The sequence below is a fragment of the Alligator mississippiensis genome, chromosome 1 (genome assembly GCF_030867095.1).
Source record: "Alligator mississippiensis isolate rAllMis1 chromosome 1, rAllMis1, whole genome shotgun sequence".
Taxonomy (NCBI): Eukaryota; Metazoa; Chordata; order Crocodylia; family Alligatoridae; genus Alligator; species Alligator mississippiensis.
The window spans coordinates 66,437,060-66,463,855 of NC_081824.1; the positions used below are offsets into that span (position 1 = coordinate 66,437,060).

General features: G+C 44.5%; 1 long non-coding RNA gene across 1 annotated transcript; it reads left to right on the top strand.

Moving 5' to 3' along the window:
• Positions 1-6,574: 6,574 nt before the first annotated feature.
• Positions 6,575-10,898, top strand: LOC109285540 (uncharacterized). The gene is made up of 3 exons (XR_002093290.2): positions 6,575-6,795; positions 8,620-8,774; positions 10,690-10,898. It is a non-coding gene; the product is annotated as an uncharacterized LOC109285540 (long non-coding RNA).
• Positions 10,899-26,796: the final 15,898 nt, after the last annotated feature.

Consider the following 26,796-nt stretch of genomic DNA (forward strand, 5'->3'; position numbering starts at 1 on the left):
CAGGGCTGAAGAAAAAGGGTACCATAAAGTTGGGAATATAAGGGTAGGAGAAGTGTTAGTTTGTTTTTGTTCTCCTTTTCGTTAGAGTGAGAGGGAAGTCATCCCAGATAGATAGTGCATTTGCAAGTATCGGGACAATAGGCGAAAGAACTGGCTAGGATTAATGGCAGGTCTGTGCAAGGCTCCAAGCTGGGTGAAGTACAACCGGGCCCATCGGGGCTATTGATTGGCCAGACCTAGAGACCCACAGAGCATTTGTACTGCTCGAAGGCAGATTGTTGAGACTACTGAATTAACACCCGGTGGAATGGGTGAGGGTGTAGGGGTTGGTGGAGCCCTCACTACACTAAGACAGCTTTCAAGAGCAAAAACGTCAAACTCACATGCCCTGGCATTCTATTTTCTCCCGTAACAAGCAGTCGTGGCAGCCAAGATTGTGAACAAGTGGGAGAGTCCAGCAAGACATTGTGGTGGACTTCGGCCTGCTAGCCAAGGTACTAAAACTGTTTTAGTACAGAAGACAGAGTAAGAAAGAAAAAAAAAGCAAAAACTGCTCAGACAAGGCAATAAGCACCAGAGATTGACAAAAAACATAGAACGATAGAGACAAGCCTCTACCCCAGATAGGGTTTTGGGGTGAAAACCCGCCATTGGACAGGTGTCTGAACAAAACCATATTTAAAAAAGCAGTGGTAGCTGACACAACTCTTAATGACTTCAGATGATATTATGAAGAGACATTATGGAGAACACCTCATAAAACCAAGCTCTATTTAAAAAAACAAACAAACAACCAAAGCATCCTATGCTTTAGTTCAAGGTATAAGGAAGAGCTAGTTCTTATTTTCACCAGTATTATTAGATGCCTAACAGAGGTGTCAAGGGATAGAAACAGAGCTGTAGCTCTAACCTCTCCCTATCATGCTATAGGTTGCAGACTAATGCTGAGGAGGGGAAGAGGGGAAATTACATTTTGTAGCCTTATAACATGTATAGTAGTTGCTTCCTTGGGGTGCAGAGAATTTCTTCACCTTCTGGCCTTCTGCAATTGGCTCAGTGGCTTTCTTTCCTCTTTTGTGGCTGACCTCTCTCTTGTTTTGTGCGTATGGCTATAAAAGCCACAATCTAACACTAGCACTGCAATTTTAATGCGAGGCCAAAGTTCCATGTTTTGAAGTGTTTCTTTCTTAAAACAGTCAAAAATCAATACTGATATCTTTGGCATCCTGGGGCCGTCTTCCTTTCAGTGTCAGAATGATAAATAAATGCATCAAAATTTTGATTATTAGAAGAACTTATTATCCCTTTAAGTGGGAAACAGTGTATTAGCCAAACGAGAAGGAAACAAAGCACAGAAAGATCTAGTATTTGAATTCTATAGTCAGTTACATCTTATTTTAGCTAACCAGACCTAGATGTGACACATTGTGTAACTACACATGATCCATGGTGCAGGGCCAGTGTACAGAGATTATGACATGCGTTGCTGCCTCACCTGTCAACATAATGCAACGTTAGCAGATTTCCCCAGCATTCACGGGGAAGTCCCAGAAGTAACACTGTGACTAGGTACAGACATTCAAAAAGGCTGAGGTGGATTCATACTAATTTACAAGGGGTTCTCTAAGTGGACTAGGGTAGTTTGGGAGCAAGCAGAACACAAATTTGCCCTTTGGTGGAGTGGGCATGCATAATGCTTGCATTGGCTGAGGCCAGCAGGTTGGGGGCACTCCTGTATGCCTCCCAGCATTCCAGAGACTGCTGAGGCAGCCAAATACAGCTGAGCGGGGTGGGCCACTTCTGATTAGCTGACAGACACATGCCCCCAACATCTGCTGTCAGCCCTGGGGTGGGGACGGGGACTGTGTGGATTTTGTTGCATGGACCTGAGTCTGGATGTCAAAGATTCAAGATAGCACAGAATCTCTCTCCAGCCCCAGATCCTGTGTCTAGCCAGTTCTAAGCCACAAGAAGGGGGGGGGGGGGGGGGGAGTCTGCGTTAGCTCATAAGTCTCTGACAGCTGGAGATGGGCCCATGCAACAGAAGCCTCAGTCCCCCTTCCCCTGCTCCTCCTTGCATCTGGGAGCAGGCTGGATAAAGGATATAGCACTGGGGAGAGATTCTGTGCTGATCTGGCCCTGTGGCAGCCTGGGGATGGGGGGTATTTGGGGGCCACAGAAGCTCTACCATACCTTCCTGCAAGGGATGGCTAGTGGAGACCTGCAAAGCATCCTGGGATGCCAGCAGAAAGTGACCTAACATGAATTGATGGGGGATCTGGTACAGAAGATTCATAAATCAATCTAACCAATTAGACTATAACCTAAACTGATGAAGTTTGTTACCACATCAATTCAGGTCTATCTTGGATTGGGTTTCACTGATTTTAAACCAGTCTATGTGCCCCAAGGTTTTCTTCTGTTACAGGTATAGATCAGTTTTCAATCACTTGTACAGGTTTATGTGTAATGTCTGTGTGTGGCCTGTGAAGCAGGAGATAAAGGGCAGTGGCAATGTGAAATCAATTAAACACCTCATAGTTTTGATCAGCGACAAACTAGGAAATGCGTATTACTGGAGCTAGGAGAAGCCCTAGTAAGAAAGAGGATATTCTGATTTGTGTGCTCACTAATACTTAAATGGTTACTTTGACTGCTACAGTTTCACTACATTAATGTCTTCATAATTCAAATAGTGTAATATTCTGAGCACTTCAGCTGGGAAATAAGAGCTATTTTCATAGATCATTCATGTAATGTAAGTTATTTATTCAAAACGAAAGAATTTTTACAATGAACTCAAGCATACCTAGCTTTGCCATGTCATTTGCTCATGACTATTGCTGGGATATGAAAAGGTTTTCATTTAGAAAATACTCAAATGATTTACAGGATGACTCCATGCCTCATGGTGTTATGTTGGCCTGCATAGATCATTATTAAGCACCGTACAGTTTACATACATAGTTGAGCTGTCAGATTGGATCTCAAGGTAGCTAGTGAATTTATTGTTTTTAGTCCCAAATTATACTTGACATTTATTATTAAACCCAAGGTGCCTTCATGCAAACCCAATTCGCTCTTTGCAACTGTGCACTTTTTACTAGTAGATCAATAGATAAATGATTGACAGGAATGTTCCTGTGCTGTGGTTTATGGCTTAGTCATGGGCTTTTTAGTAGAAATCATTGCTTCCTTAGCAGCAAAACCTCTAAAAAATGTTTGAAACTATTAAGTTGTATAAATAAATTGTAATAATTACATGCAATCTCTCCATGTGCAGACTTATCCTTTGATACCATCAGGCAAGACAAAAATTTAAATCCATTAGAATTTTATTTTTCAGTAACAGACCAACAGTTCCTATATATCCTAGCTAGAAATGAAAAAGAAAAAGGAAAAACAGGGGAAAAAACATTTGCTACTGGCACGGAGGTTCAGCAATCTTTGTTTTGTATGCTGTATATAGAAATAAATTGTAAGAATGGAAGTGCCAAGGAATAAGATGTGAGGAGTGGGTGTCTTTGTAGCTGTGTTTTCTATGTTCACTTTTATGTTAAATTGTGATAGAGTATTTTTCAGTATTGACTGACAGGTTTGCGTCTATCTTATACCTTCAGTATTTCAAATATCTCATTGGGTAAGAGCAAAATGTTGGTTTTCCAGCTTATACTCTATCAATATGATGTGTAAACTCTATTTTAGTTTTAGTTGAATGTATTTTTGGTTTATTAATTAGCCACATTTTTTTAAAATCAGCATTTAGCTATGAATAAAAGATAGAGTTTTATTCCAGGAATCTCCAGATCTTAAATTCTTCATGACACAGCTCTGCCAAAATTCCCATTGTGCTGCTTCAGGCACATGAGGATTCCCCCACCATTGGGAGAAGTGGGTTTTATATAAGAGGATACATTCTGTGCACCAGTCGAAGAGCATATGGTAAAGGCATAAAGAGAAGAGTCCAAAAGTTACTTTAAGGTACTTCTTATCATTCCTTGAATCGGGGGTCCACCAAGCACTGGACTATACTCTGGTATAATTTCCAGCAGGATGAAAGCATGTTCTAATTTCTTCTGGCTGCCAATGGCACCCAGGGACAGTGAAGGCAGTTGGGGGATCCTCTTTAGGGATGTACTTTACGTAAATAATAGTGGGAGGGAGTAACTGTGGCAGATAAGTATTCCCCTACAGAGGAGAATTACCCAGTGAACTAATTTACTAGTATAGAACGGCTTTGTGCTACCAATAATATTTATTTTTATACTAAGGGATCAGGATCATTAGTTTATGGCTGTGAACTTTTTGCTGTTTTAGATCATCAAACTGAGTCTTTGTGTGCCACTATCCATTGACAGGAATGTAGGTGGTAGCTGTGTTTGTCTAAGAAAATAGGAAGACAAGGTTTGTTGTGTAAATCTGTTATCTTTTATTAGACCAACTAACTAACTGGAATTTTTTTTTTATCAAGCTTTCAGGTTTAATTCCTTTGTCAGGCTGAGGAAGCATTTGCAGTTGGTGTGTGCTCTTCCTGGATTGAATGAATAGTGACGAAGCCAGAGGCTGGTCTGCATGCAAGAAAGCCAGTCAGTGAAGATGTAAACTGAGGAGTCAGTGGGTGAGAAACAGGTGGGGAGGGAGGGATGAAGAGGAAGGGGGATGAATGTAGCAGGTAAATAGTGGAGAAGTACCTGGGGATTAAGATGTTGGGAAAGTTATAATGTGTCATAAATCCAATGTCTAAATTTAGTCCATGATTTTTTGTATCCAGAAGGTTGATGAAGTGAAGCTCATAGGTTTGTCTGTGAAAAGTGTTTTGTAAATTCCCTTTGAGGATTAGAACTGAGAGATTGGAGAGAGAGTGGTTTTCTTGTGAGAAATGTGCCCCCACCAGTAATTGGGTATTTTTGTCTTTAATAGATTTCCAGGGTGAGTTCATTCTGGTATGCAATTGGTGTTTGGTATCTCCTATGTATTTTCCATCAGGGTATTTGGTGCATTGGATGAGATATATTACATTTCTGGAGGTGCAGCTGTAAGATCCAGGAATGATGATGGTTCTCTTGTGGGGAACCTGCCACCCTGCCTGTGTCTCACTCACTAACTCCTCATTTTACATCTTCACTAACTAGCTTTCTTGCATGCATGCCAGCCTCTTGCATGCATACCTGGCTTCTTTACTATTTATTTAATCCACGAAGAGCACAAACAAACTGCAGATGCTTCCTCAGCCTGACAAAGAGTTTTTAAACCTGAAAGCTTGGTAAGAATTTTTTTCCAAATATTTGGTTGGCCTAATAAAAAATATCAGATTTATCCAAAGAACCTTTTCTACCACTATCCATTGACCGATATTTTTTTCAACTATGGAGACAGAAATCCCAAAGAAGAAAAGTGCATTTTTTTTTGCTATTAAAATGGTGCTTTATACTTTAACATAGATTCAGGTAGAAGGCAGGGCAGGATAGCACCTTAGAGCACACTTACACGAGTGGGAACGTCCATTTCCCTGGAGACAACTAGCAGTGGCAAATGATTGTCCCCAGGGAAATTCATTGGGACATATTCTAAGATGCCACCCTGCCCTGCCTTCTGCCTAAATCTATGTTGAAGTATAAACTACCTTTTTTAATAGCAAAAAAATAATGCACTTTTCTTCTTTGGAATTTCTCCCAAGAAGAGGCATGTTTGCATCGCTGCTAGTTTTCCCCAACCATGCCTTTGCATGTGTACTCTGGCATGGGTAGGAGAGGCTGGGGCCAGCACCTGGGCTGGTCCTAGAAGCCTTACCTGGGGTTTTGGGGCCCTCCTGGGGCTCCAGTGGTGGCGATCCAGGTGCACGGAGCCTGGCTGACAGCTGGCCCGTGGCTCTGGTTGGCCAGGCTCTAGTTTTGGGTGGTGCACACTGCAGCCATATGCACTGTGCTGCTGTTTTTGCTTCATTTTTTTTTAGATACAGGGAGTTTCTGGTATCTAATTTGCCACCACACTGCAAATATGCAGCACAGGAAACCAAGTCATGTGCGCCGCATGTATTTTGCGATACTTCAAAGTCTTTGAGGCACCGCAAACTGGGCTTTTCCACTTGTGGGGTCACAGCCTTAGAGACGACTTGGTTCAGAGAGGCATAAACTAAGTTAGTCTCCAAGGTGTCTGACTTCAGACAAACATTACTAACTACCTCTATTATATGGGTAAAGAGCAGTAACTTCTGAGCCATTAGAATGGGTGACTCATTCTTGTACTAATTGTTTTAATTCAAGTATAAGGCATTCAGAAGCTTTGACAAGCAATGAGGCAAACGAGCAAAACAGCTAAATAATTAACTCAGCATGTGGAGTATTGATAATTCTTAGGGACAGCAGTGTACAGCTGGTGCTCTAGTGCTATAAACTATTAGTCTTTCTTTTCTGTTCTAACAAATATATTGTCTTCTAGACATCTTCTGGACATACTTCTGTACTGTTACCTTGTTGTTCTGGTAATAAACAATATGCCATAAAATGAATGAGCTCATCTTCACTATTGCAGCTGCTATTGCCTTCTGTTCTAATGAATTAATCATTCAGAGTGACACCAAGGGTTTTTTTTTAGCAGACACTCCATGCCAGTCCAAAGCACAAAGGAGTCAAGGGAAAGACTCCTTTAACTACAATCGATTTTGGATGAGCCCCTCTCCAAAAGAACATTCCATACCAATTTACCAGATGCTCTTGGATAGCACTGGATTATACAGTAGATAGACCTATACAGCACAACTCCACAAATATCTTCAATAATGGCAGATGAGGCCAGGTAAATATTTGCCTGTAAATATTTTTCCCTCTTTTCTATAGTTGTAAATTTTTCTTAGAATAAAAATGATTTTTCTTAAATTAATTGCATGTTAATTCAGAACTATAGACAGTGTTCTCTAAGGCACTGAGGTCCCAGTGGGTAATTAGGCATCTATATATCTTAGTAGATCTGGGTTGCAATGCCTATGAAATAATCTACAAGTTTTCATGATTGTCTTGAACATTGTCTAGTGTACTGGATATATTTGACAGGTGTTCCTTCCCAGTCAGCTGCTTGCCCAGGTCCAGGCTCAGTTCAGCTCAGATGTGGATGTGCACAACTATCCAAGTTGATGGGTTTTGGTTGGCTCATGCTGCCTTTGCACGTGGGTCATAGTATGTAAACAACAGTCCTGGTTCACCTCCACTTGCTCACAAATTATGTGCCTTTGTGTTGCATGCAACTTGCACACGCCCAGGTTACTGTGCTAAGGTGGATGTTTCAATCCTATGGCTGGCTTTTCCTATTACTCTCCTTTGGTGGGAATGGAGTCATCTTTAATTTACAGAAGGTCCGTCTTAGGACTCTTATCACCATAAATGGACAACATAGCGAAGTAGGGCTTAGAGGTGCCTTGTACTGCCACAATGCTCTTGAAGACACACGTTCTCCAATATGGAATGCATGGCCCAGGCAAGCTGTTCTAACCCCGAGATGGAAACCTGGTATCCTTGAATCCCTAGTGGGTGTCTCTCCATCAATTTATAGTTAAAATGGCTACATTGTTCTTTTCAAACTCTTTCTACTCTCTCATCTGTCTATGTCTATGTTGTTGCTTGCAGATACAGCTTCCCTGAGAGAAATGATAATTCCTACTCATTTTCCTTGAGACCTGCTATTAGCTTCCCCCCTTCTTCATGCAATGAAAATTAAGATGCTAATTTGAATTTTTAAGGGTCTTCACAATTCTTTCTTCCTGTTTATTGGCTCTCATATGCCATTTCCATCTCTCCATTAACAATGCCATATCATCAATCATTTGATTTATTCTCTCATTTCCCTTATTCGATAATGAAAGTTTTTAATAGAACGCCTTCTTAAATGAGTCCAGAGAAATTTGTTCTCCTTTAAATCCCTTACCAAGATGTGATCTCTCCTGAGTGTTATAGGGAGCAGCTCACAGTTGAAGGCTAGGTGGATTACAAATGCATATGTCACATATTTGCTTTAAGAAAACAAGGCCAAATTTTTGCCATTCAGTTACATTCACAGATAGATTATGGTTTCAGCTCTTGCCCCTGCTCACCTACCTGTGTTGTTGCCCTCCCTTGATTTTTATCATAATAAAACAGACTGCAAGTTCTTTGGGACAGATGCTATCTTTGACTGGGTGTTTGCATAACGCCTTACAGAATGGGCCATAACACTGATTATTGCTTCTGGGTACTACTGTAATACAAAATAATAACATGCAGGGGAAAAATAAAGATGCCTCACTATACCACAAGACTGGAGTCTTGGGGAGAATTCTAACAAGGGCTAAATTTTGCAGTCCTAAATCCCATTGAACTGAAATGGGAGCTTTACTTCATGAGAATGTGGACTTGTATGGCTTTGGAAAAAGTCCCTTAACTTTCTATGGTCTGACCCTAGCTACAGAACTAGTTTAAAAGCATGACCCTGAAAAGCAGAAGTTGCACTGAATGAGAGTTCAGTTTTTCTAGCCACATAAGAGAGCAGGTCACCTACCTCACATATTTTGTACACATCTCCATAATGTCTAGTCTTCAAATCACAAATGTAATTTCATTACACAGAAAGCACTTTCTTTTTCAATTGCAGACTGACAGCTCTGACAGGTTACAAAAATCCAGTGAAATTCTGCAAGCAACTCAACTGAAATCAGCTTTCACGCAACTTGTTGCCCCACTTAGCTCAGATGTCTTCAATGCTGCCAGCCCTAGGTTATTCTCTTCTGCAGCAGATCACAATAAAAGGTGGCTTTCTTATACAATGTATACACGGTACACATTGCAGTTTTTGACAGCTAGCTTAATATATTTCTTATCCTTAACAGTAAAACTTGTATTTTTATCTGAACTGCATATGTTGTTATCTAAGAATGGGAACAACACTATTACCAATATTTCATGCAGTTACATGCCTCTTGGTGCTTGTGATATCAATCTCACCTCTGGATCTGTACACCAAACAATCCTGATAATAAACGTTTTAAGCATTTTAATATGAATATTTCATGTAATCAGAAAATGATAGCCATACATTTTATTGTTGAAATAAACTTTTCCTGGTATTTATGTATTCAAACCCAGGGGGAGCTCCACAAGGTTACTTCACCTTTCGGGAAATAACAGAAGAAAATAAGTTTGTAACGCAGAAAACACAATCATAGTTTAGTAGGCTAAAAACACTGTATCAAAAGTGTTGTTTCTAGCATAATCACATGGTGATTTTTTTTTCCTGGCTACAGAGCACTGGGCTCTTTGGGGCCCCAGTACTTTATAATCTGGCACTTTCCTGAGAAATAGGAAATGTGGGTTCAAATCCTTTTTGGCAGCAGAAGAAATTAGGCTAGGTGTCCCAACATCCTGGGTTTATGCTCTAACCAGTGAGATCTCAGGTAAAAGGGAGTGGTAACATATTCTTTTGAAAGAATGCATGAACTCCTGAACAATGTTTGAAAAAACGGGCTTGTGCATTCAACTTGAGGAAACAAATTTAGAACTGTGACCTCCAAGCAGGAGCCGGTGCCTCCCTGTGACTGGGAGCAAGCTGTGTGATGCTTCTTAACTGCTAGCTTCAGCAGCAGCCCAGTTTGCATGCTGGCTTTTGAGAATCCCTTCCTTTTGTGACGTACTTTCCTCATTCATTGTCCACAGGCATCAACTCAGGGTTGTAGACATCTAAAAGGTAATGCTCTTTAGTGTTTAACTAGTATGCCCTAGCACCCAAATCCTTTGTGGGCTAGTTCCTGTTTTGCTCAGCCAATTGTCCTGGTTTTTTTCTTCAGTTTCACTGGGTTTCAGGTTATCTAATTTTGATTAAAATCTTCAAAAGATATTTCTGTTCTGCAGTTTGTGGGTTTCACATGTCAGCTTTAATATGACAAGCTCATGGAGACCAAAGGCTCTGGAAAATCCTTTGAGACATATTACCACACATCAATCACAAATCTTCCTACTCAAGACAATTTAGAACTTTTCTATAGGCCACTTTACCTTAAAGCACCCTTAAAAAAGTTGCTTAAAAAGAAAACCTTGATGAAAAGCATAAGGAAAATGTTTCCCTTTTGGCATGTATTTTTGAAATAGCTCATGCGTTCCCTTGTTGGTATCAGATAGCAGCTGGGCATGGTGCTTGTTTCTGAAATAAATAATGAAAATGCAAGACACCTGTAGCTGCATATAGATTGACACTACATTCTGCATTGAGATTCTAACTAAAGCAAAGCATTTGTTCCGGACCTTTCCTGAATAGAGATGGATTTCTGCAGTGAGGAGCAAAAGCACAAGCCTCTACCCTTCTGCTAAAAAGAATAACTTAATTAGCTATCACAGTGGAAGGCTTTTATTTTTGTTTTGATCAGATGGAGGAGGACAGAGATAACCAGTGCCTTTCTGTCTGCCCACAGAACAGTTAGAACAAAATACTTCCTCTGTGTGTCTTTTACCTAATTGTCCATCCAAAAAGAAGAGGTGTAATGATTTAGATGTCTCCAGTTATCACTTGTTTTTTTGGCGAAATGTGCTTTATTTCTTGATTTTTTTTTTTTTGTCCATTTGTTCTCCATCCTAAAAAGTATTTCATATGCTTCAAAGAGTATTTTTGCCTTCGCATTTGTTATGTCTTGACCAGGCCAAATGTATGTGTGGTTTTTGTTTTGTTTTTCAGAGGATATTGTAAGGAAAGTTTAGCCTGAAGTCCAACTCTGAAGTGAGGCTATGAGATGAGTGTGTCGAAAGAGGGACCTGACAAGAACCAGGCTCTTATGAAATCAGATGGGTGCTAAAAGTGGCTGACAACAGAGAAGAATTGTAAAGAGAAAGAGAAATGTGATGTGCGTTCTTATTTATATTTAATAGTAAAACGATGCCTATGAACATGAGCCGGCAGTGTGACGAAGCCATCAGAAAAGCCAATGGCACTTTATCGTGCATCAGCAGATGCATGACAAATAGGTCCAGGGACCTAATAGGTTCCCCTCTATAGGGCGTTGGTCAGACCGCAGTTGGAGTACTGCGTGCAATTCTGGGCGCCACACTTCAAGAAGGATGCGGATAACCTGGAGAGGGTACAGCGAAGGGCAACTCGTATGGTCAAGGGCCTGCAAACCAAGCCCTACGAGGAGAGACTAGAGAAACTGGACCTTTTCAGCCTCCGCAAGAGAAGGTTGAGAGGCGACCTTGTGGCTGCCTATAAGTTCATCACGGGGGCACAGAAGGGAATTGGTGAGGATTTATTCACCAAGGCGCCCCTGGGGGTTACAAGAAACAATGGCCACAAGCTAGCAGAGAGCAGATTTAGGCTGGACATAAGGAAGAACTTATTCACAGTTCGAGTGGCCAAGGTCTGGAACGGGCTCCCAAGGGAGGTGGTGCTCTCCCCTACCCTGGAGGTCTTCAAGAGGAGGTTAGACAAGTATCTAGCTGGGGTCATCTAGACCCAGCACTCTTTCCTGCTTATGCAGGGGGTCGGACTCGATGATCTATTGAGGTCCCTTCCGACCCTAACATCTATGAATCTATGAAGCAGATCTAGTTGCCATACAACTTAATATAAAAACATTACCTCAGCTGCATTATTGATCAGCGTTTATCGATCACACAAGTCATCCAGACAGCCGCCTTCAACAAAGTATCATTCCACTATTCTTCATTCCAGGAGTGCACCCTCAGTCCTCTCCCAAAACCTGGTCAAAGTAAGTAAATATTTTATCTAGAATGTGGCCTTGAGGACACTTGGAAACTGATCTCCTCAAGTCCATTCAAAATGATGTCCCAGTAGTAGTGTAAGTGACAGGGGAAAACAACAAGGGCAGCAGCTCTGGGTACTGCTGTAGTGTGTGGGTGCAGAAAAATAGCTACCACTGCAACTGGCACTGTTCCAGGTGCGGAGCTACCCTGCTGTGCCTCAGTGGTGCCCTAAGAACAATGTCTAGGCTTCTTTTTGTGACCACCATCCTTTCACCGCTTTACACTAGTCCCAGAATGGTCATCTAATCTACTCTATTAGTAGGATAGTGAATTTAGAAAGTTACTAAATAAGAATAGTCCAAAAACTGATTATTTGAGCACATCATATATTAACTCCAGTCTGACACTTCCTCTTTCATTACTCCCTCTTGCCATCTACTATTGAGCCAGCTCCTTATACCTGTTACAGTTACTTTGCTACTTCTCATCTTCACTATCTTAACTTGTATTTTCCCATGTGGCACTGTATAAAATACTTTATTGATGTCCAGATTAGATCTACTGTATTTCCTTTTCCCCAAAAGATAGTTTCTCTTATCAAAGACAGATATCTGATATGTCTAAAATGGTCTACCTTTGGTAAATCTGAATTGCTTTTTATTCAGTTTTCTGTTTACCTTCACGCCTTAAATTATTCATTCCTTCAAAACTTGTTCTAAAATTCTGCATGCTATTGAGGTCAGACTCCATGCTTCTGTAGTGGTCTGGAAAAAACCTTCCCTTGTTTTAAAATATAGATACTATATTACAGCTGTTCTCTGGTCATACTGGACCAATTCTGATTTGATAGATTCATTACCATTTCTTGCTACTGGACTTGACATTTCATATGCCAGCTCTTTCAGTATTCTGGAACAGAGATAATTTGATTTTCTTGACCTGAGTGCAGGTCACCTCACATATGGAGTTATCTCATTTTATCTATTCATTCTTATTAGTTAATCTGCCTTTGTGCCCAAGGTTCTGAGTCCACATCCTTAGTGAAAACTGAAACAAAGTATTCATTTAATTTTTGAGCCTTACCTACACCATCCTTACTGCATAAAAGCCCCACTTCTTTTTTCTATACTATTTTTATATACCTAAATAATTGATTTATACTTGCTTGAACATTACTGCAAGATCTATCCCAGCTAGTCTTTTTTCAGGTCTTAATCTATTGTTACACTCTTTGGGGGTGTCCTCACAAGCAGGAAAGAGCGTTTCCCGGGGGACAAATAGCAGTGGCACATATTTGTGTCACTGCTACTTGTCTCCAGGAATGCCCACAGATGCCTGCTCTGGTGCACAGCAAATTGCCCTGGGTGGGGTAGGGGAGGCTGGGGCCAGCACCTGAGGTCTTGAGGGCCTTCTGGGGTTGCAGCAGTGGTGCTCTGGGCATGTGGAGCCTGTCCAGCAGCCAGAGTATGCCTTTGGCTGGCCAGAAGGCATACGCTGCTGCCATGTGTGGTGCACCCATTTTTTTAGCATTTCTTTTTAGATACCAGAATTTCCTGGGATCTAATTTGCCATCATGCTGCAAATATGCATCAAGGCAAATGCACTGCTTACATTTTACAGTGCCTGAAAAGGTTTTGAGGTGCTGCAAGCATCATGTTTCTGCTTGTGGGGATGCAGCCTTTGATCTCCAAAATGTAGCTTTTTTCCCCTTGATCAAGGTTTTTTCCATTCATTGTAGGCTCTCTCCTTAACACTAAAAAATATTCTTTCTCTTAGGGTTATTCAGCCCTCCCTAAGTCAAAAGCCATTGATACAAGTTTCCCCCTATTTTGGGACACAAATTCCAGATATGTTTTGCACCTTTGAACTAAAAATTCCAACCTTTTTCCACATTCATGCCCTGAGCTCTTCAGTCCAAGTATACCTATTATTTTCTTTATTTTCTCAGTTTCCATATGGAAATCCAAAACTTGAGAACCCTGTTTGCTTATCTTCCATATGACTTAAATTGAATCTACTCATGATTCCTTGATCTAAGCCTTCTAAGGTAATTTTCTACAGTCATTTCCCTAGTGTCAGGATATATGAAAACTAAGTTTAAAGCTGTATCTAAATTGCAGATGTAGAAGTAACTGCCATGGAGTATAAGGCACAAGAGCTAGCTTCTAAACTAGCTATCTCAGGTAGCAGTAGCTGCCTAATTGCAGCAGCACAGAGCTCAGTTTAATCTAATTTTACCTATTTGACATTGATAGAGTAGATTTACCCTTAAATAATACCATCTCTTGCTAGTTCAGTGGTGAAGAAATTTGTCTGATATAATGTTCAGCAATATTTGTGGTTTACCATTAGTAATGTTTGTTCTATAATGTATAGCTAAGAAGTTTGTCTTCCACAATAAGATTCATATCCACTAGGGACAGAAATTACACATAAACCGGTAAAAGTGATTGGAAACTGGTTCAAATCTCTAACACAGCAGAAGTTCAGTGTACATAAACCTCTTTCAAAATGGCTGAAACCAGTTTAAGATACACCTGAATGGATATAGTATCAGACTTAAATGATTTAAGTTAAATCAGTTTATTGAACTTCTGTTCTAGATCCCCTCCAGATTCAAGTTAACTCATAGTCTCCCAGCATCCCAGGGTGGTTTGCACCTTCCCCACAAACTCCTTCTTTTAGGATGGGTGAGCTAATTTCAGCCCAAGCTGTCTGGTTCAGCTGAGCAGGAAGGTGTGCTCTAGCACCCCCTGGCTTCTGCCCTGGGCCACTGCAAGCATGTGGCAGCATTTCCAGAATCAAAAGTGAATATCTGTTCATTTGCTTATCAGATCAATCTACACAGCTTAGACTAACCTGCAAAAGATTGAATTAATTTAGCTTCAGGCTTATTGACTGTTTGTACTTAGCGCTCAAGAATGTATCTCTCTAGTAATATGAAGAGAACTTTAGCCATATCGAAATCTTACTCCAGGGGTCAATAGCAAATTCCTAATGCTCTTCCTTTCCCCAGAGTGATTTAGACCTCAAACAATTTTTCTTTTGTCATGCTACCATTTACTTTTACTTTAGTTTACCACAACATCAATATACAAAACTACACCGTCCTCTATTGACCTATTTATTCCATCGATACTAGTAATGCATTTTTTCTTGCCTTGCTGTATTCTATTTTTAGTGTTGTTTTATTCTTCAGTGGGCACATCTACTGTGCAAATAGTCACAACTAAATTCACTGCACATTAGCTTAATGTGCATTAACTGATTTTTTGCAGGTGTCTACATTGAAGGGATCTAGCACTAAAGTTAGTGCCAGATCTCTCCAACCCTGTCATGTCCCACTGTGGCCACCAGGGGGAGCTCCAGCCTCCAGTGCACTTGGCAGCCATTATTAACCCTCCCTCCCCGCCCCCCACACACACCTGTGCAGTCTGGGCAGAGACTTGTTCTGCTGAGAGAAGCAGCATGACATGGACACATGCAGCATGTGGCAGCTCTGCTCCTGCCCTAGTTGTGCTTCTCAGCCATGGCTACCCCAGCCTCTGGCCCTGGCATCCAGCAACAGGGTCCCTTGATCCCCTGGCCATCTTGATCATCTTGCTGGCTCAGCGCCATCACCAGCACCTGGCCCTCAGCCACCTTGCTCCGCCCAACTCCCCCACATGCAGTGACTACCTGGATGATTGCTGCATGCCTTCTCAGGGTCCCTGCTATCGTGCAGCTCCCATTGCCAGGCACACTGAAAAAGTGTTCCAGCAGACCACTGCTGGAGCCACCATTGCCCTCCTGGCCCTCCAGCCCCACTGCCTATGGGCCCACTGCATTAGTTGGGACTGCTGACAGCACCTGGTACAACATGAGTGGGATGATAAACAATGGGTTGATGCCTTCAGGATGACCCGGGCCATCTTTGCTGACCTGCTTCACCAGATCTGGCTCCACCTGGAGTGCCTGGACACTTGCATGTGCCCAGCCCTCCCTGCCAACACCCGCTTGGCCTTGGTGCTGTTCAAATTGGTCACTCCTGCCAGCCTGTGCTATGTGGAGCACCTGTTCGGGGTGGGCAAGGTCACTGCTGAGGAGGTTGTCCCCAAGGTCTGCGACACTCTCCAGGATGTGCCAGCAGAAATGGTCCTCCATGTACACGACCCAGTGGTCACAGGGTTCTGTGCCCTGTGGTTCCCCCTGGCCCTCGATGGAACCCACATCCCAGTGACCTGCCCACCCCATGCAGACAGGCCCTACTGGAGGAGGTTCCACTTGGTGATCCTTCAGGCAGTTGTTGATTACCAGGGGACTTTCACCTATATCAGAGCTGGCTGGGCAGGCAGTGCAACTGACACCCATGTATTCAGGAACTCTGGACTGGTCACGATCACAGAGAGCACACACTTTGCACTGAAAATGGAGGATCTGCAGCTGGGCACTGTCATCATTCCACCCCTGCTCATCCATGACCCAGCCTACCCCTTCCTCCCTTGGCTGATGCGGCCCTACACCAAGTACTTGGACCCCTGTCAGGCCCATTTCAACTGGTGCCTTGGGCAAACCCATGCCCTCGTCGAGTGCACCTTTGACCACTTCAAAGGCTGTTGGCAACCCCTTCCAGTCTACCTTGAAGTTTCTGAGAGAAACTTCATTGTTGCAGTGTGTGTGCTGCACAATGTTTTTGAGGCCTGGGAACAGGCATTCAGGGAGGCCTGGGCAGAGAAGGCATGCTGGGTGGAAGTGGCCTGGCAGTGGGAGCACAACCTGCAGTGGCAGTGCCAACAGCGGGTTCCCTCTGGGAAGGCCTCATGCCTCAGCCAGTTCCCCTGTGGGTCCAGAGGATGTGGCAACTGTGGTTGGTGGGGGGCTTATCTGTGGGTGATGCTGGACGGTGCTCCTTGACAGCAGGTGGCTCCACCTCTGGTGTCACAGGCCAGCTGGGAACTGTAAGTGTATCAATTTTATCACAGGCCAACTGGGCTGTTTGAGTCAGTTTCGGATTGAGGAGGCAAAGTTGGGAGTGAAGCAAAGGCAAATTTATTATTGCTTACACACACACAACAGTTAACAGAAAGATAAATGCGTTAAGCAGATAATGCAGTATTAAAGAGCTAATAGTAAATAATAATAACAACAGATAGATAGATCAATTCTGTCGCAGGCCAACTGGGCACTGCGAGGGTATTAGCCACTGGGCTGTTCAAAACAACAGATAGACAGACATGGATTGGCAACTTATCAATAGTCCCTCAATGCCAGGTATGCGTCAAGTGATTCCAGCGAAGTCAGGCATCCCCGATCGATGCTGTCAGAGGGTTTCTGGGGAAGATCACTTGATCAGGATCCGATCCTCACTCACACCAGGAGTCTGGGGTCCAGGCGTGGAACAGAAATGACCGTTCTGTTCCCTCCTTCCTGCTGGTTACCTGATACATGTGCTTTTTATACCTAATCTTATGTTAATCTGTTGGCCTCAGAGCCATTCACAATGTTGCCCTATAGCTGTTACCCTATGGGATTGAAAGGTGTTAAAAATCATCATAAAAGGTTACTACCCAAACTCGGGTTTATCCAATAAGCAAATTATTGTACAGCACCTTTAGGTTTGAAATTGACATTGCCCCGCCTACACCCCAACCCCTTTTAGGTTTCATTTGAATATGCTTTCTTGGGATGTGCCCTCCTGGAATGTGTTGGGTGTGCCAGGCAGTTAGATCCAGTTTTATCTTTAAGGCTGAACCCTGAGCAAAAAACCATTGGGTCTCCTAATCTTAAAGCTACAGCTTTGCCTATGGGACCCAGTCAGTTCCACGAACAGTTAATTTATCATTTTGGTTAAACTTATGACAGACAAGTTACATTTGTGGTTTACAAACTTACAAGCTTTATATTAACTAATATTACGTGTTTAGGCAAAATACCAAATGACTCCAAGAAGCACATACTTATTGCTTATTAATCCCTCTGGTTCTGGCCATCACACTCTGGTTGCCTGAGTTCAGGGCCAGTGTCCCCTTGTGGTGCTGCACCTGGCACATGGGCTCAGGGTGAGTGGTGGGGCTGGCCCAGGGTGGGGGCTGGCCAGGAGCTCCAGCAGGCTGGAGGCAGTGGAGAGCCTCCTCCCAGACTCAGGCAGAGGCCTGCTGTGGTGTGGTGGGTGGGAGGGAAACAAGGACCCTGTGGGGCCTGGCAGTTGAGGGCATGCATGTGGCCGCCAGACCCAGGAGGGTGTCCAGAGTCTGGTGGTCATCGTCTCTGGCCTCCTTTGCCTGGCTCTGGTTGCCCCCTTGCTGCCTGAGCAGCTGTATCCACTCCCACTCCAGGTGTTCCATTGTGGCCCAGTGCTCCTGTTATGCCTGGTCCCATGTGCCCTCCCAGGCGATGTCCTCTGCCCACCATCACTGTTGGTGGGCTAGGTCCTCCTGCCACCAGGCCTCCACCTGTACCTCTGCCATTGCCAGCAGGTGCTGGAGCAGAAAAGGCTTGATCCTGAGTCTGCTGCTGCCACTGATGCTGCTGCTGCATGCAGTGGGATCTACTGCTGGGTTGCAGTGAGGTGGAGGCTCCATCCCTGCCATTGCCGGCGGGTTCTCCCCCACATCCAGATGCTGGCCCTGCAGAGACAAGAGAAGCCTTTTGTGAGAGTTTGCAATATTTCAGAGATTAGATGCTCTGTACCAGGGGTTGTACACTGTCTGACCTCAGGTCAGAGGTCAACCATGCACAGGTGCCCAGAAACCATGGTAAGTCTAGCCAGGCAAGCCTCAGCCTAGGCGTCCCTCAGCTGACCCTGCCCATCCCCATGCACTACTTTGGGGCCAGTCAGCCACTGGGTGCTGGCCTCAGGCAGTCTGTCTCCCAAGCCCTCTTCTCAGGAAGGGACAGGCCAGGCTACTGGCAGCACCTGCTGCTGTGGCTCTAGATGCTGCAATGCCCCCTCTCCTCTTACAGGCCACCCACTCTGCTGCGATGCCATCCAGTCCGCAGTACCCAGGCTCAGGGCATGTGGGGCTCCCAGACAACTGGGGCGAGGGTCTGGCTGTACCCCAGCCCTCCCGATTGGGGCCCTCTCTGGGGAAGTGCCCCAGGGACAGCCCCCTGTGCTGGCACTGCACCCCACACATCCCCATGCTGCATGTGCCCTGGGTGTTGCACAATAAGCTGTTGGTGCAGACTAAGGGGTGCCCGAGCCACTATGCCATGCTGGTGCTGATCTTCCTGGTGTACCATGCACACTATGCTCCTGGTTTGGGACCTTGAGTTACAACAGCGTGGGGGGCAAGCCTGGGCTTCCCTGCAACATTTGCTGCCACCTGGAGGGTTAGCTGTGGCAGTGCTACACATCCATTCCACCAGCATTGATGTCTTCCTTGGCATGTGAAAGGCTCATGCTCACCCAGCTGTGAGGACATGGGGTGCTCAGTGAAGTTTTGTACTGTGTCCCACCTCTATGCATGCTTTGAGAGTAATATGGGGCATGGGTGACTGATGCCACCTTAGTCAGGGGTGCATGTGTCCCCCCCCATGTGACCAGTCTTGATGCTCAGGGGGGTTCTCCTGCAGAAGATCTTGCTGCCCAGAAGGAGTTCCCCCATGACTGATCACTGCGGCTGATCACTGCAGCTGCTTCTAGGAGTGGCTGCAGCTGCTTCTGGGAGTGGCTGCAGTGATCAGCTGGCACTTGCAGGGGAGCACTGGGCCTGCCTCCCCTACCCATTGTCTAAGCAGCAAGTGTGGGCAATCAGAGGGTGCATTCCCATGCATCTTCTACACGTTGCCACTGACCTGGGGCCAGGGCTGTTGGTGGAAGCAGGGGTAGGGACTGAGAGGACTCTCCCCTGTATGTGGGACTTACTATGTGTCTGGGGCTGGTGAAGCTGGTGGCTTGGCCTCGGCCTCCCCATCAGTGAGAGCATCCCACTGCACCTGGTGTCCTTGGCCCACAGTGTATGGTGGGCTGGGGCCCAGCCAGAGTTCCTTCACCCCTCCTTCCCCCCTATGGAGGAGCTGGAGCTGTTTGCTTTTCCTCATGGTAGGGTCTGAGGGTGCGGAGCTGGTGAGGCAGCCACTGGCCAGGGTTCTCCAAGCTGCTGGTGGGTGCAGCAGCTATGGATGTGGGCAGGGTGGGCTGCTGAACACCTGAAGTCCCTTCATCTGGGGAGGGGCTTGGGCAGGTCACCCCTGCTAGTGTAAACTGCAGGGTAACAGCCTGGGTCCCGAGGCACCAAATTTTTGGTCAGCTGCCACATAAAGGGCATGGTCTTGCTCACATAGCTGGACCAACGATTGTAGTCAGTCACGGACAACCACTGTGCCCTCAAGGCCTCAAGCGCCTGTGCCATGTGAACTGCCTCTGAACATCCACATCACCCCGTAGCACCATGAGGTCTCGAATCTCCTCCTGACTCCAGTTGGGGCTCTGGGTGGTGTGCGGGCTGGGGGCGAGCCGGGCCCGTCTTTGCGCACGCGGGCTGTGGCCAGCAGCCCGGGCACGCGGGGCCGGAGAGAACCATGCGGCGGCAAGGCACGCACAGGCTAGAATTAGTCACAGAGGCGTAATGGTTGATTTAAAGATTATTTACTTACACCCAAGATAGTCGCGGTGTAGGCTGGACAGTTTCCAGGTGCAGCTCCGCTTAAATCCTCGTTGGAGGACTACGACAAATTCAGTTCTTTGGCCCCGGAGTTGTTTAGGCTCTGCGGGTTCGGCAATTTCTTTCCCATGGAGTTGTCGAAGCTCCGTGGGTTTGGTTCGGCTCTCTGGCCCCGGAGTTGTTAAAGCTCCGTAGGTTTGAAAATTGAGTATATAGGAAAGGGTTATGTCTAGGATTGCGCTCGGCGATGGGGAGAGGCCAGAGGCTATTTAGACCTCTGTTGCCTGCTTAAGAAATGCGTTGGGTCCGTGAGGATCCGCAGCGCTTAGAGATCTTCATGCTCTCTAAGTGATTTCTCTCCTGACGTTCATGGAGTCCTCCAACTTGGGCGGAAACCACTCAAGCTCTTCATACGGCTAACAGGCCAATCGCTAGCCGTTACGTGTATATATATTAGAATCGGCCAATAACGTGGCACGAATCTTCATACAAATGGCGGGAACTCCTTTGCACCGTGCATTTCTGAGATGCAAAAGAAATACACCATGCAAAGAAGCTACAAATTGATGGGAAATTCCCCGTTGCACCGGAGTTCTCTTCTGCAGCAGAGAACTCCACCATGCAAAGAAGCTGCAATTTAGCGGGAACATAATTTAGCGATGCTGAAGCGCACACAAACAAAAACTCACAACTTTGGGTTGTGACAGGTGGAAGATTTGGGCATGTGCACATGGGTGGGGCTAGGCATCAATAGGGTGGATGGGGAGGACATGGTGGTGGCCCCTGTGCAGCTGCCCTTGTGTGGCCAGCCCTGGATAGTGGCCAGCAGCACATAGGACAGGGGCACGGCCAGGGAATGGCAGTTGCACAGAGGCAAATGTGCCACAGCACCTACAAGCACAGGAGACAGCTGGAGGTGAGCAGCAACAGGAAGAAGGTGCTGGCCCTGCTGCCAGAGACAGCCAGCCAGCAGCCCTGGGAGGGATCTCAGAGCTGGGAAGAGGATGCAGCAAGCTGCCGCCCTTTACAACACCAACCTGTGGCCGAGAAGTAGCTCTGGCTAGGGGACAGGACTGGGAAAGTGTGCTTGTGTCCTGTCCAGGGAGTAACACAGGCCTGCAGTGCTTCTGTGCGGAGCACAGGCTCCTCCAAGCCCCTGTGTAGTGTGCCCAGGGGCACAAAATGACTGCAGGCTTTTATAGCTTGCAGCTAGGGGCTGCCAAAGAGGCAGCCCAGCCCTGGGGTGGGAGGCACCCAACCAGGAGCCCTAGGGCTGTGCTCAGGCTTGCCCCCTAGTGACTGGGCAGGCCCGGCACTGAAGTTAGTGCCAGGTCATGTCTACATGTGTGTTGCTCAGTTTTAACTAGTTATGCCTAAATTTGATACCTGCCTTTGCATTTGCAGGCATCACATTTAGTCACGATTAGCCATTTTTACTGTTGAGATGTGCGCCTGTACTGTGTAGTAAATTAGGCTAAGGGGCAGTAAAGTGTTTCATGTAGATGCGCCTATTATGTCCTAATTTTCATTCTCTTAGTGCATTATAACCAGGCATGGAGTCTACAGGAATGTCTCTTGACCTTTTTCCTCATTTCTACGGTCAGTGCTCTGACTTTGGCTTCATTGATTTCACTTTTCTAGGCAAAACTAGTTACATAAAAAGCTAAACCCTGCCACTGTTCACAACATGTATCACTATTTGGCAAGTAGGACCATTAGCAAGTAGGATTACTTGTGAGAGTAAGAACTCACCCACAGGAATAGTGGTAGCTGGATCTAGTCCACAATATCCAGTGCAGGTAGACAGACTCCTCAGTCAGAATAATTCTTTTAACAGTTTTCTACATTATTTTACATAGTCAGAGTAAAACAGTGCATCTTCTTCATTTAACTTCATTTGTCAAAATCAGCCAGACAAAATGATACCTCTTTTAATTATTTATGAACTGTTTTTCTTTAAGTGTGACCATGTAGGATCTCAGCTGAAGAGCCCCTGGCCTCCCTGCCAGTTGGGGCTGCTGGATTGGAAGTCTTAACATGAGATCCTCCAATTGCTAAAAAATCACTTTGCACCAACCCCATTCTTGAGTTTCATTTCAACCAATGAAATCAGCTGCTTGAGGAAGGAATTGCTTTGTACAGGGCAGTCTTGCACTGACTGTCTGAAAACTGTAAGTTAGGTACCAGTCTGTAGTCTCTTTTTGGGGATCATCTTGTGTATGGGGTTGGAGACAAAGCCCTACAGTGCAGACTTCTTCCAAGGCATAACTTAATATTAGCCATGCCTCAAGAAGTAGCCCTTGTATATGATGCTGCTTCACTCCATTCCAGGGAAATCTGAGCTTCATCAACAAAACTGATGTCAGCAGAGTCATAACAAGTGCATTCAAGGGAGAAATCTCCAAGGAAGCCACCGCCTACGCACAAGAATACATGATGGTCACCTTACACAACGTCATAAGGGATTTCAGCAAGGTCTTCAAACAGCTTGGTGCCTATAAAGTCCAGCCTCTGTCATTTACATCTATCTGACTGTGGCTCCAATTCAAATGAAGCCTTGTCATGTGGTCTTCATACTTCATCCAAAAATATGCAGAGATTTACCAACTTGTGGAACAAGTCCTGTCCAGTTTTGATAAGTCCACCAGCTGCTGTTTTAGAGCTATCAGCACAGCTGGTTTCTGAAGCTACTTTAGAACAGCCAAAGGAGCCTACTGTAGTTGCCAGTGAAAAGTCTGTTACTCTTGAAGTGGTCTGCACAAGATGAGTCATTATATGGCCCAAATACTTACAGGACTATGTTACCTAGTGGGGAAGGATATTGCGGTACTCCAAAAAGGTACCCCCTCTCCAATTGAAGGGATCAAAGCAGGTGCATAAGCGCTGTGGGAGGTGTAGGGACTCTCCTCCCCCTATAGAGCAGAGCCAGACCACCACTAGGTACTTAACCATATACCTTTTAATGAGGGAACAATACTGGGAATATAAACAGGCATAACCAGGGGGTATAGTAAACACTACAATGCCCCAAGGGGCAGGATTCAACAAAGGTTAGACACTTACAATCATTGACAAAAGACAGGGTTAACAAAATATAAAACACAAACAGCAGAGCAAACAATACTGGTTGGGGAAATATAAAAAGGCACAAAATACAAAATGTCAAAGGACAAAGAAATATAGGGCTTAGGTACCTGGAAAGGGAGAAAACACAATCGCCCCTTTCCACTGCAAGAAGAATTTCTCCTTGTTAGTTCACTCACCCCAAGTCACCAAAGCTGGGACTTGAACTTATATCTCCCATGGAATAGGCAGGAACACTGCCACACAGCCAGTAGTGCTAGTACTGTTTCATGCTGCTAGGATTCTTGACCTTCCTGGAGCCCCAGCCTCATGTCAAGCTGCCTGGTCTCTGACTGGAGGAGCTGGAAGCCGAGCTGGGAACCCCTCAGGTCACTGCTCAGATCCTTGTTGAAGCAGGAAGCTTCTCCTACTGACTACAGCCTCTCGTAGGGGATCCTGGAACCCAGCAGGAAGCCTCTCCTACCATCCACGTGCAGTGCTGCTGAGGGTCCAACTGCTGCCTGCAGGTCCTGCTCCTTCAGGCTCTTCTGGGGCAACTGCTTCCATCCTGCTGGCTTAGCTCTTGCCAGCTCTTTGAAGCTCCTTCCTCATGGTCCCTCACTAGTCTCTCTCTGAGTCAGCTGCACTGCCCCTTTTATCCCCCTCCAGGTGATCCAAGGGGCCAATCAGGGGAAATGAGGGGCGAGTCTCTGGGACCTGATTGGTGAGGAAAGGGAATCCCAAGTCCTCCAATCATCTTTTGCCCTTTCAAAACCCCTGGGCTAGGTCACTGCCAGCTAGCCCGTCACATCTGTATTGAGTGTCTGTATATATGTTCTGTGCTCCATCAGCAGAAGGCACTGCCTGAACTGAATTATCTTGTATTGCTGATTGCTATTCTGTTTAATATTAAGAGTAGTTAGTTATTGTTAATAAAGAAGGTTTCCCTGTTCTTCCTTGCATAATCTGTCCAGGATAAGAACCCCACAGATGCACAATGTATACTGCTTAGATTTTCCTTTGTCATGGAATCAGAAGGATGGAAACAACCTCAAGAGTTATGTAGTCTAACTCCTTGCATGGATGCAGGTTAACTACTTTCACACTATCCCAGACCTATTCTTCTGAAACTTCCAGGGAAAGAGATTCCTGTTTGTCTAAGCACCTTGTTTCATTGTCCTGTTTTTCTTACAGCTGGGAATCTTTTCCTGAGGGCTAGTCTAAACTTGTTTTGCTGTAGTTTAAATTCATTGCTTCTTATACTGTCCGTTGTGCCAAGGGAGGACAATTTTCTTCCATCTTCTTTATGAGTACGGTTGTCTTAACAACTTATATGTCTTGCATGCTTCTGTTAATGCCACCAAAAACTGGCTTTGCTCTTCTACGCACAAACAGTATCACCTTGCTCACTTATCTTGCATTTGTAATCCACCATAATCCTTCTGGATAGGCTCCTGCCAAGACAGTTATTTACTGTTGATCATTCTGTAATTGTGCATTTCTTTTTTTCTTCCCCGTACTTAGCACCTTCCCTTTGCCTTTGTCAAATTTTATTTTGTCATCTGCATCTCACTTCTCTAATTTAACAAGAGATTCCCTTGAATTTTAATTCTATTGTCCAAAAGCTTTCCAATGTCTCTGCAGGTCTGATTATCAGACAATCCTGTGTATAAATTGGATATGATAATTGGAGGTAAAAAAAAGGTAGAAGTATAATCAGAACAATGTACTTACTTTCTGTTTGGGATTATTCAGCCAATTTTGTATTAATCTAATGGCAATTCTTTCTAGCCTGCATTATTCCAGTTTGCTTATAAGAATAGCACATGGGATTTTGGCAAAAGCCTTATTAAAGTATAAGAGTATTATGTCCACTGTGGGTGCATCTACATGAGATGCTGATTGCATGGTAGCCAAAAATATTGTACAGTAGCATGTCAGAGCATGGACAGTGCTAATATGCTACTCTGCAGTATTATTAGGCTACTGCACAGTAGATTCATAAATGCTAGGGTCGGAAGTAGTGTTACCTAAAAGACATTTGCTGACACTACTGCACAGTAACTCCGGTTATCGTGCATTTATTTACTACTTGCTAATACAAGTACTAAATTAATGCATAGTAATGACTGTGCAGTAGAATGTAATGTGGACGCACCCTGTGTTTCCCTTATCCTCCAAACCAGTTACCCTATCAAGGAAGAAAATCAAGTTTTTGAGGTGTGCTCTGTTCTTAATAAATTAATGTTGACTCCTAGTTTGCTAATGTAAGTTCCAAGGTAGTGAAGTCAGGTTGACTTTTCTATAATTCCCATAGTTCTTCATTTTTGTATACATGTAAGAGGGAGACATCTCTAGTAAAGACTCTGCAAATGTACAGGGAAGCAGAAACTGTGAAGGCTCAGGCTGCAGAGCTGAATGCACCAAAAGGTTCAGTCCATTTAGTAGGCATGAAGGCATGTGGACAGAAGAAGCTACCACACAGTAAGGCTGTGCAAAATTTTGCTGTCTGTTTCATTTTGATGATGTTTTGACTCATTTCGAGCTCAAAACAACAACATCAAAATGAAACAAAGGGCTTCAAAACAGCTTCAAAATGAAACTAGGGCAGTCAAAACATTTAAAAGTTTTGACACGTTTTGAGTTTCAAAGCTCAAGCTGGGCTTGCCTCAAGGGAAACAGAAAGTAAGGAGAGGGAGGGGGAAGGGGGAGAAAGAGGGCGAAGGACTGCTGTCATATTGACTGTGTAGCTAACCAGTGACTGTGATCCTTCCCTGAGGTCCCTTCCAATCCCAGTGTTCTGGGGGAGGGATACAAAAACAGCATAAAAGGCAGCATTGTTTGAACTGGCCTGCTTTCTGCCTTCGTGTCTGACAGTTACTGAGCTATCTTCCAGAAGCTCAGGAGCATTAGACAACAAAGGCTACTACTGCCATTGATTTGAGTTACCACTTGTTAGCCTAGCAAGTGGGATTCCACAATACCTTTTGCTTTCTTCTAGACCCTTTTATTTTATTATTATATTCATTAATTTATTCTTTTCAATTTCTTAATTATATTGGATATTACACCATAGAATTTATATAGGAAGGCAGATACATACATTTTTATTTCTATACATTTATATCTGACAGCATATTATACTACAGAATTTATATAGGAAGGGAGATACATTTATATTTTATTTCTATACATTTATGTCTTGTGGCATATTACATTATAGAATTTATATAGGAACACAGATACAGTTATATATTTTTATAAAAACAAGACACTTTGAAACACACCATGAAGTATGGTGGAAAGGCCTCCCCTTCAGGGAGGGGCAAAAGAGGGGGTAAAGGGAGAGATGTAAGTTCCTTCCCCAAACTGAGAGACAGTCTCTTTCCTACAACTAGCAGGGATGAGGCTTCCACAAGCAACAAGGAGAGGGGAGC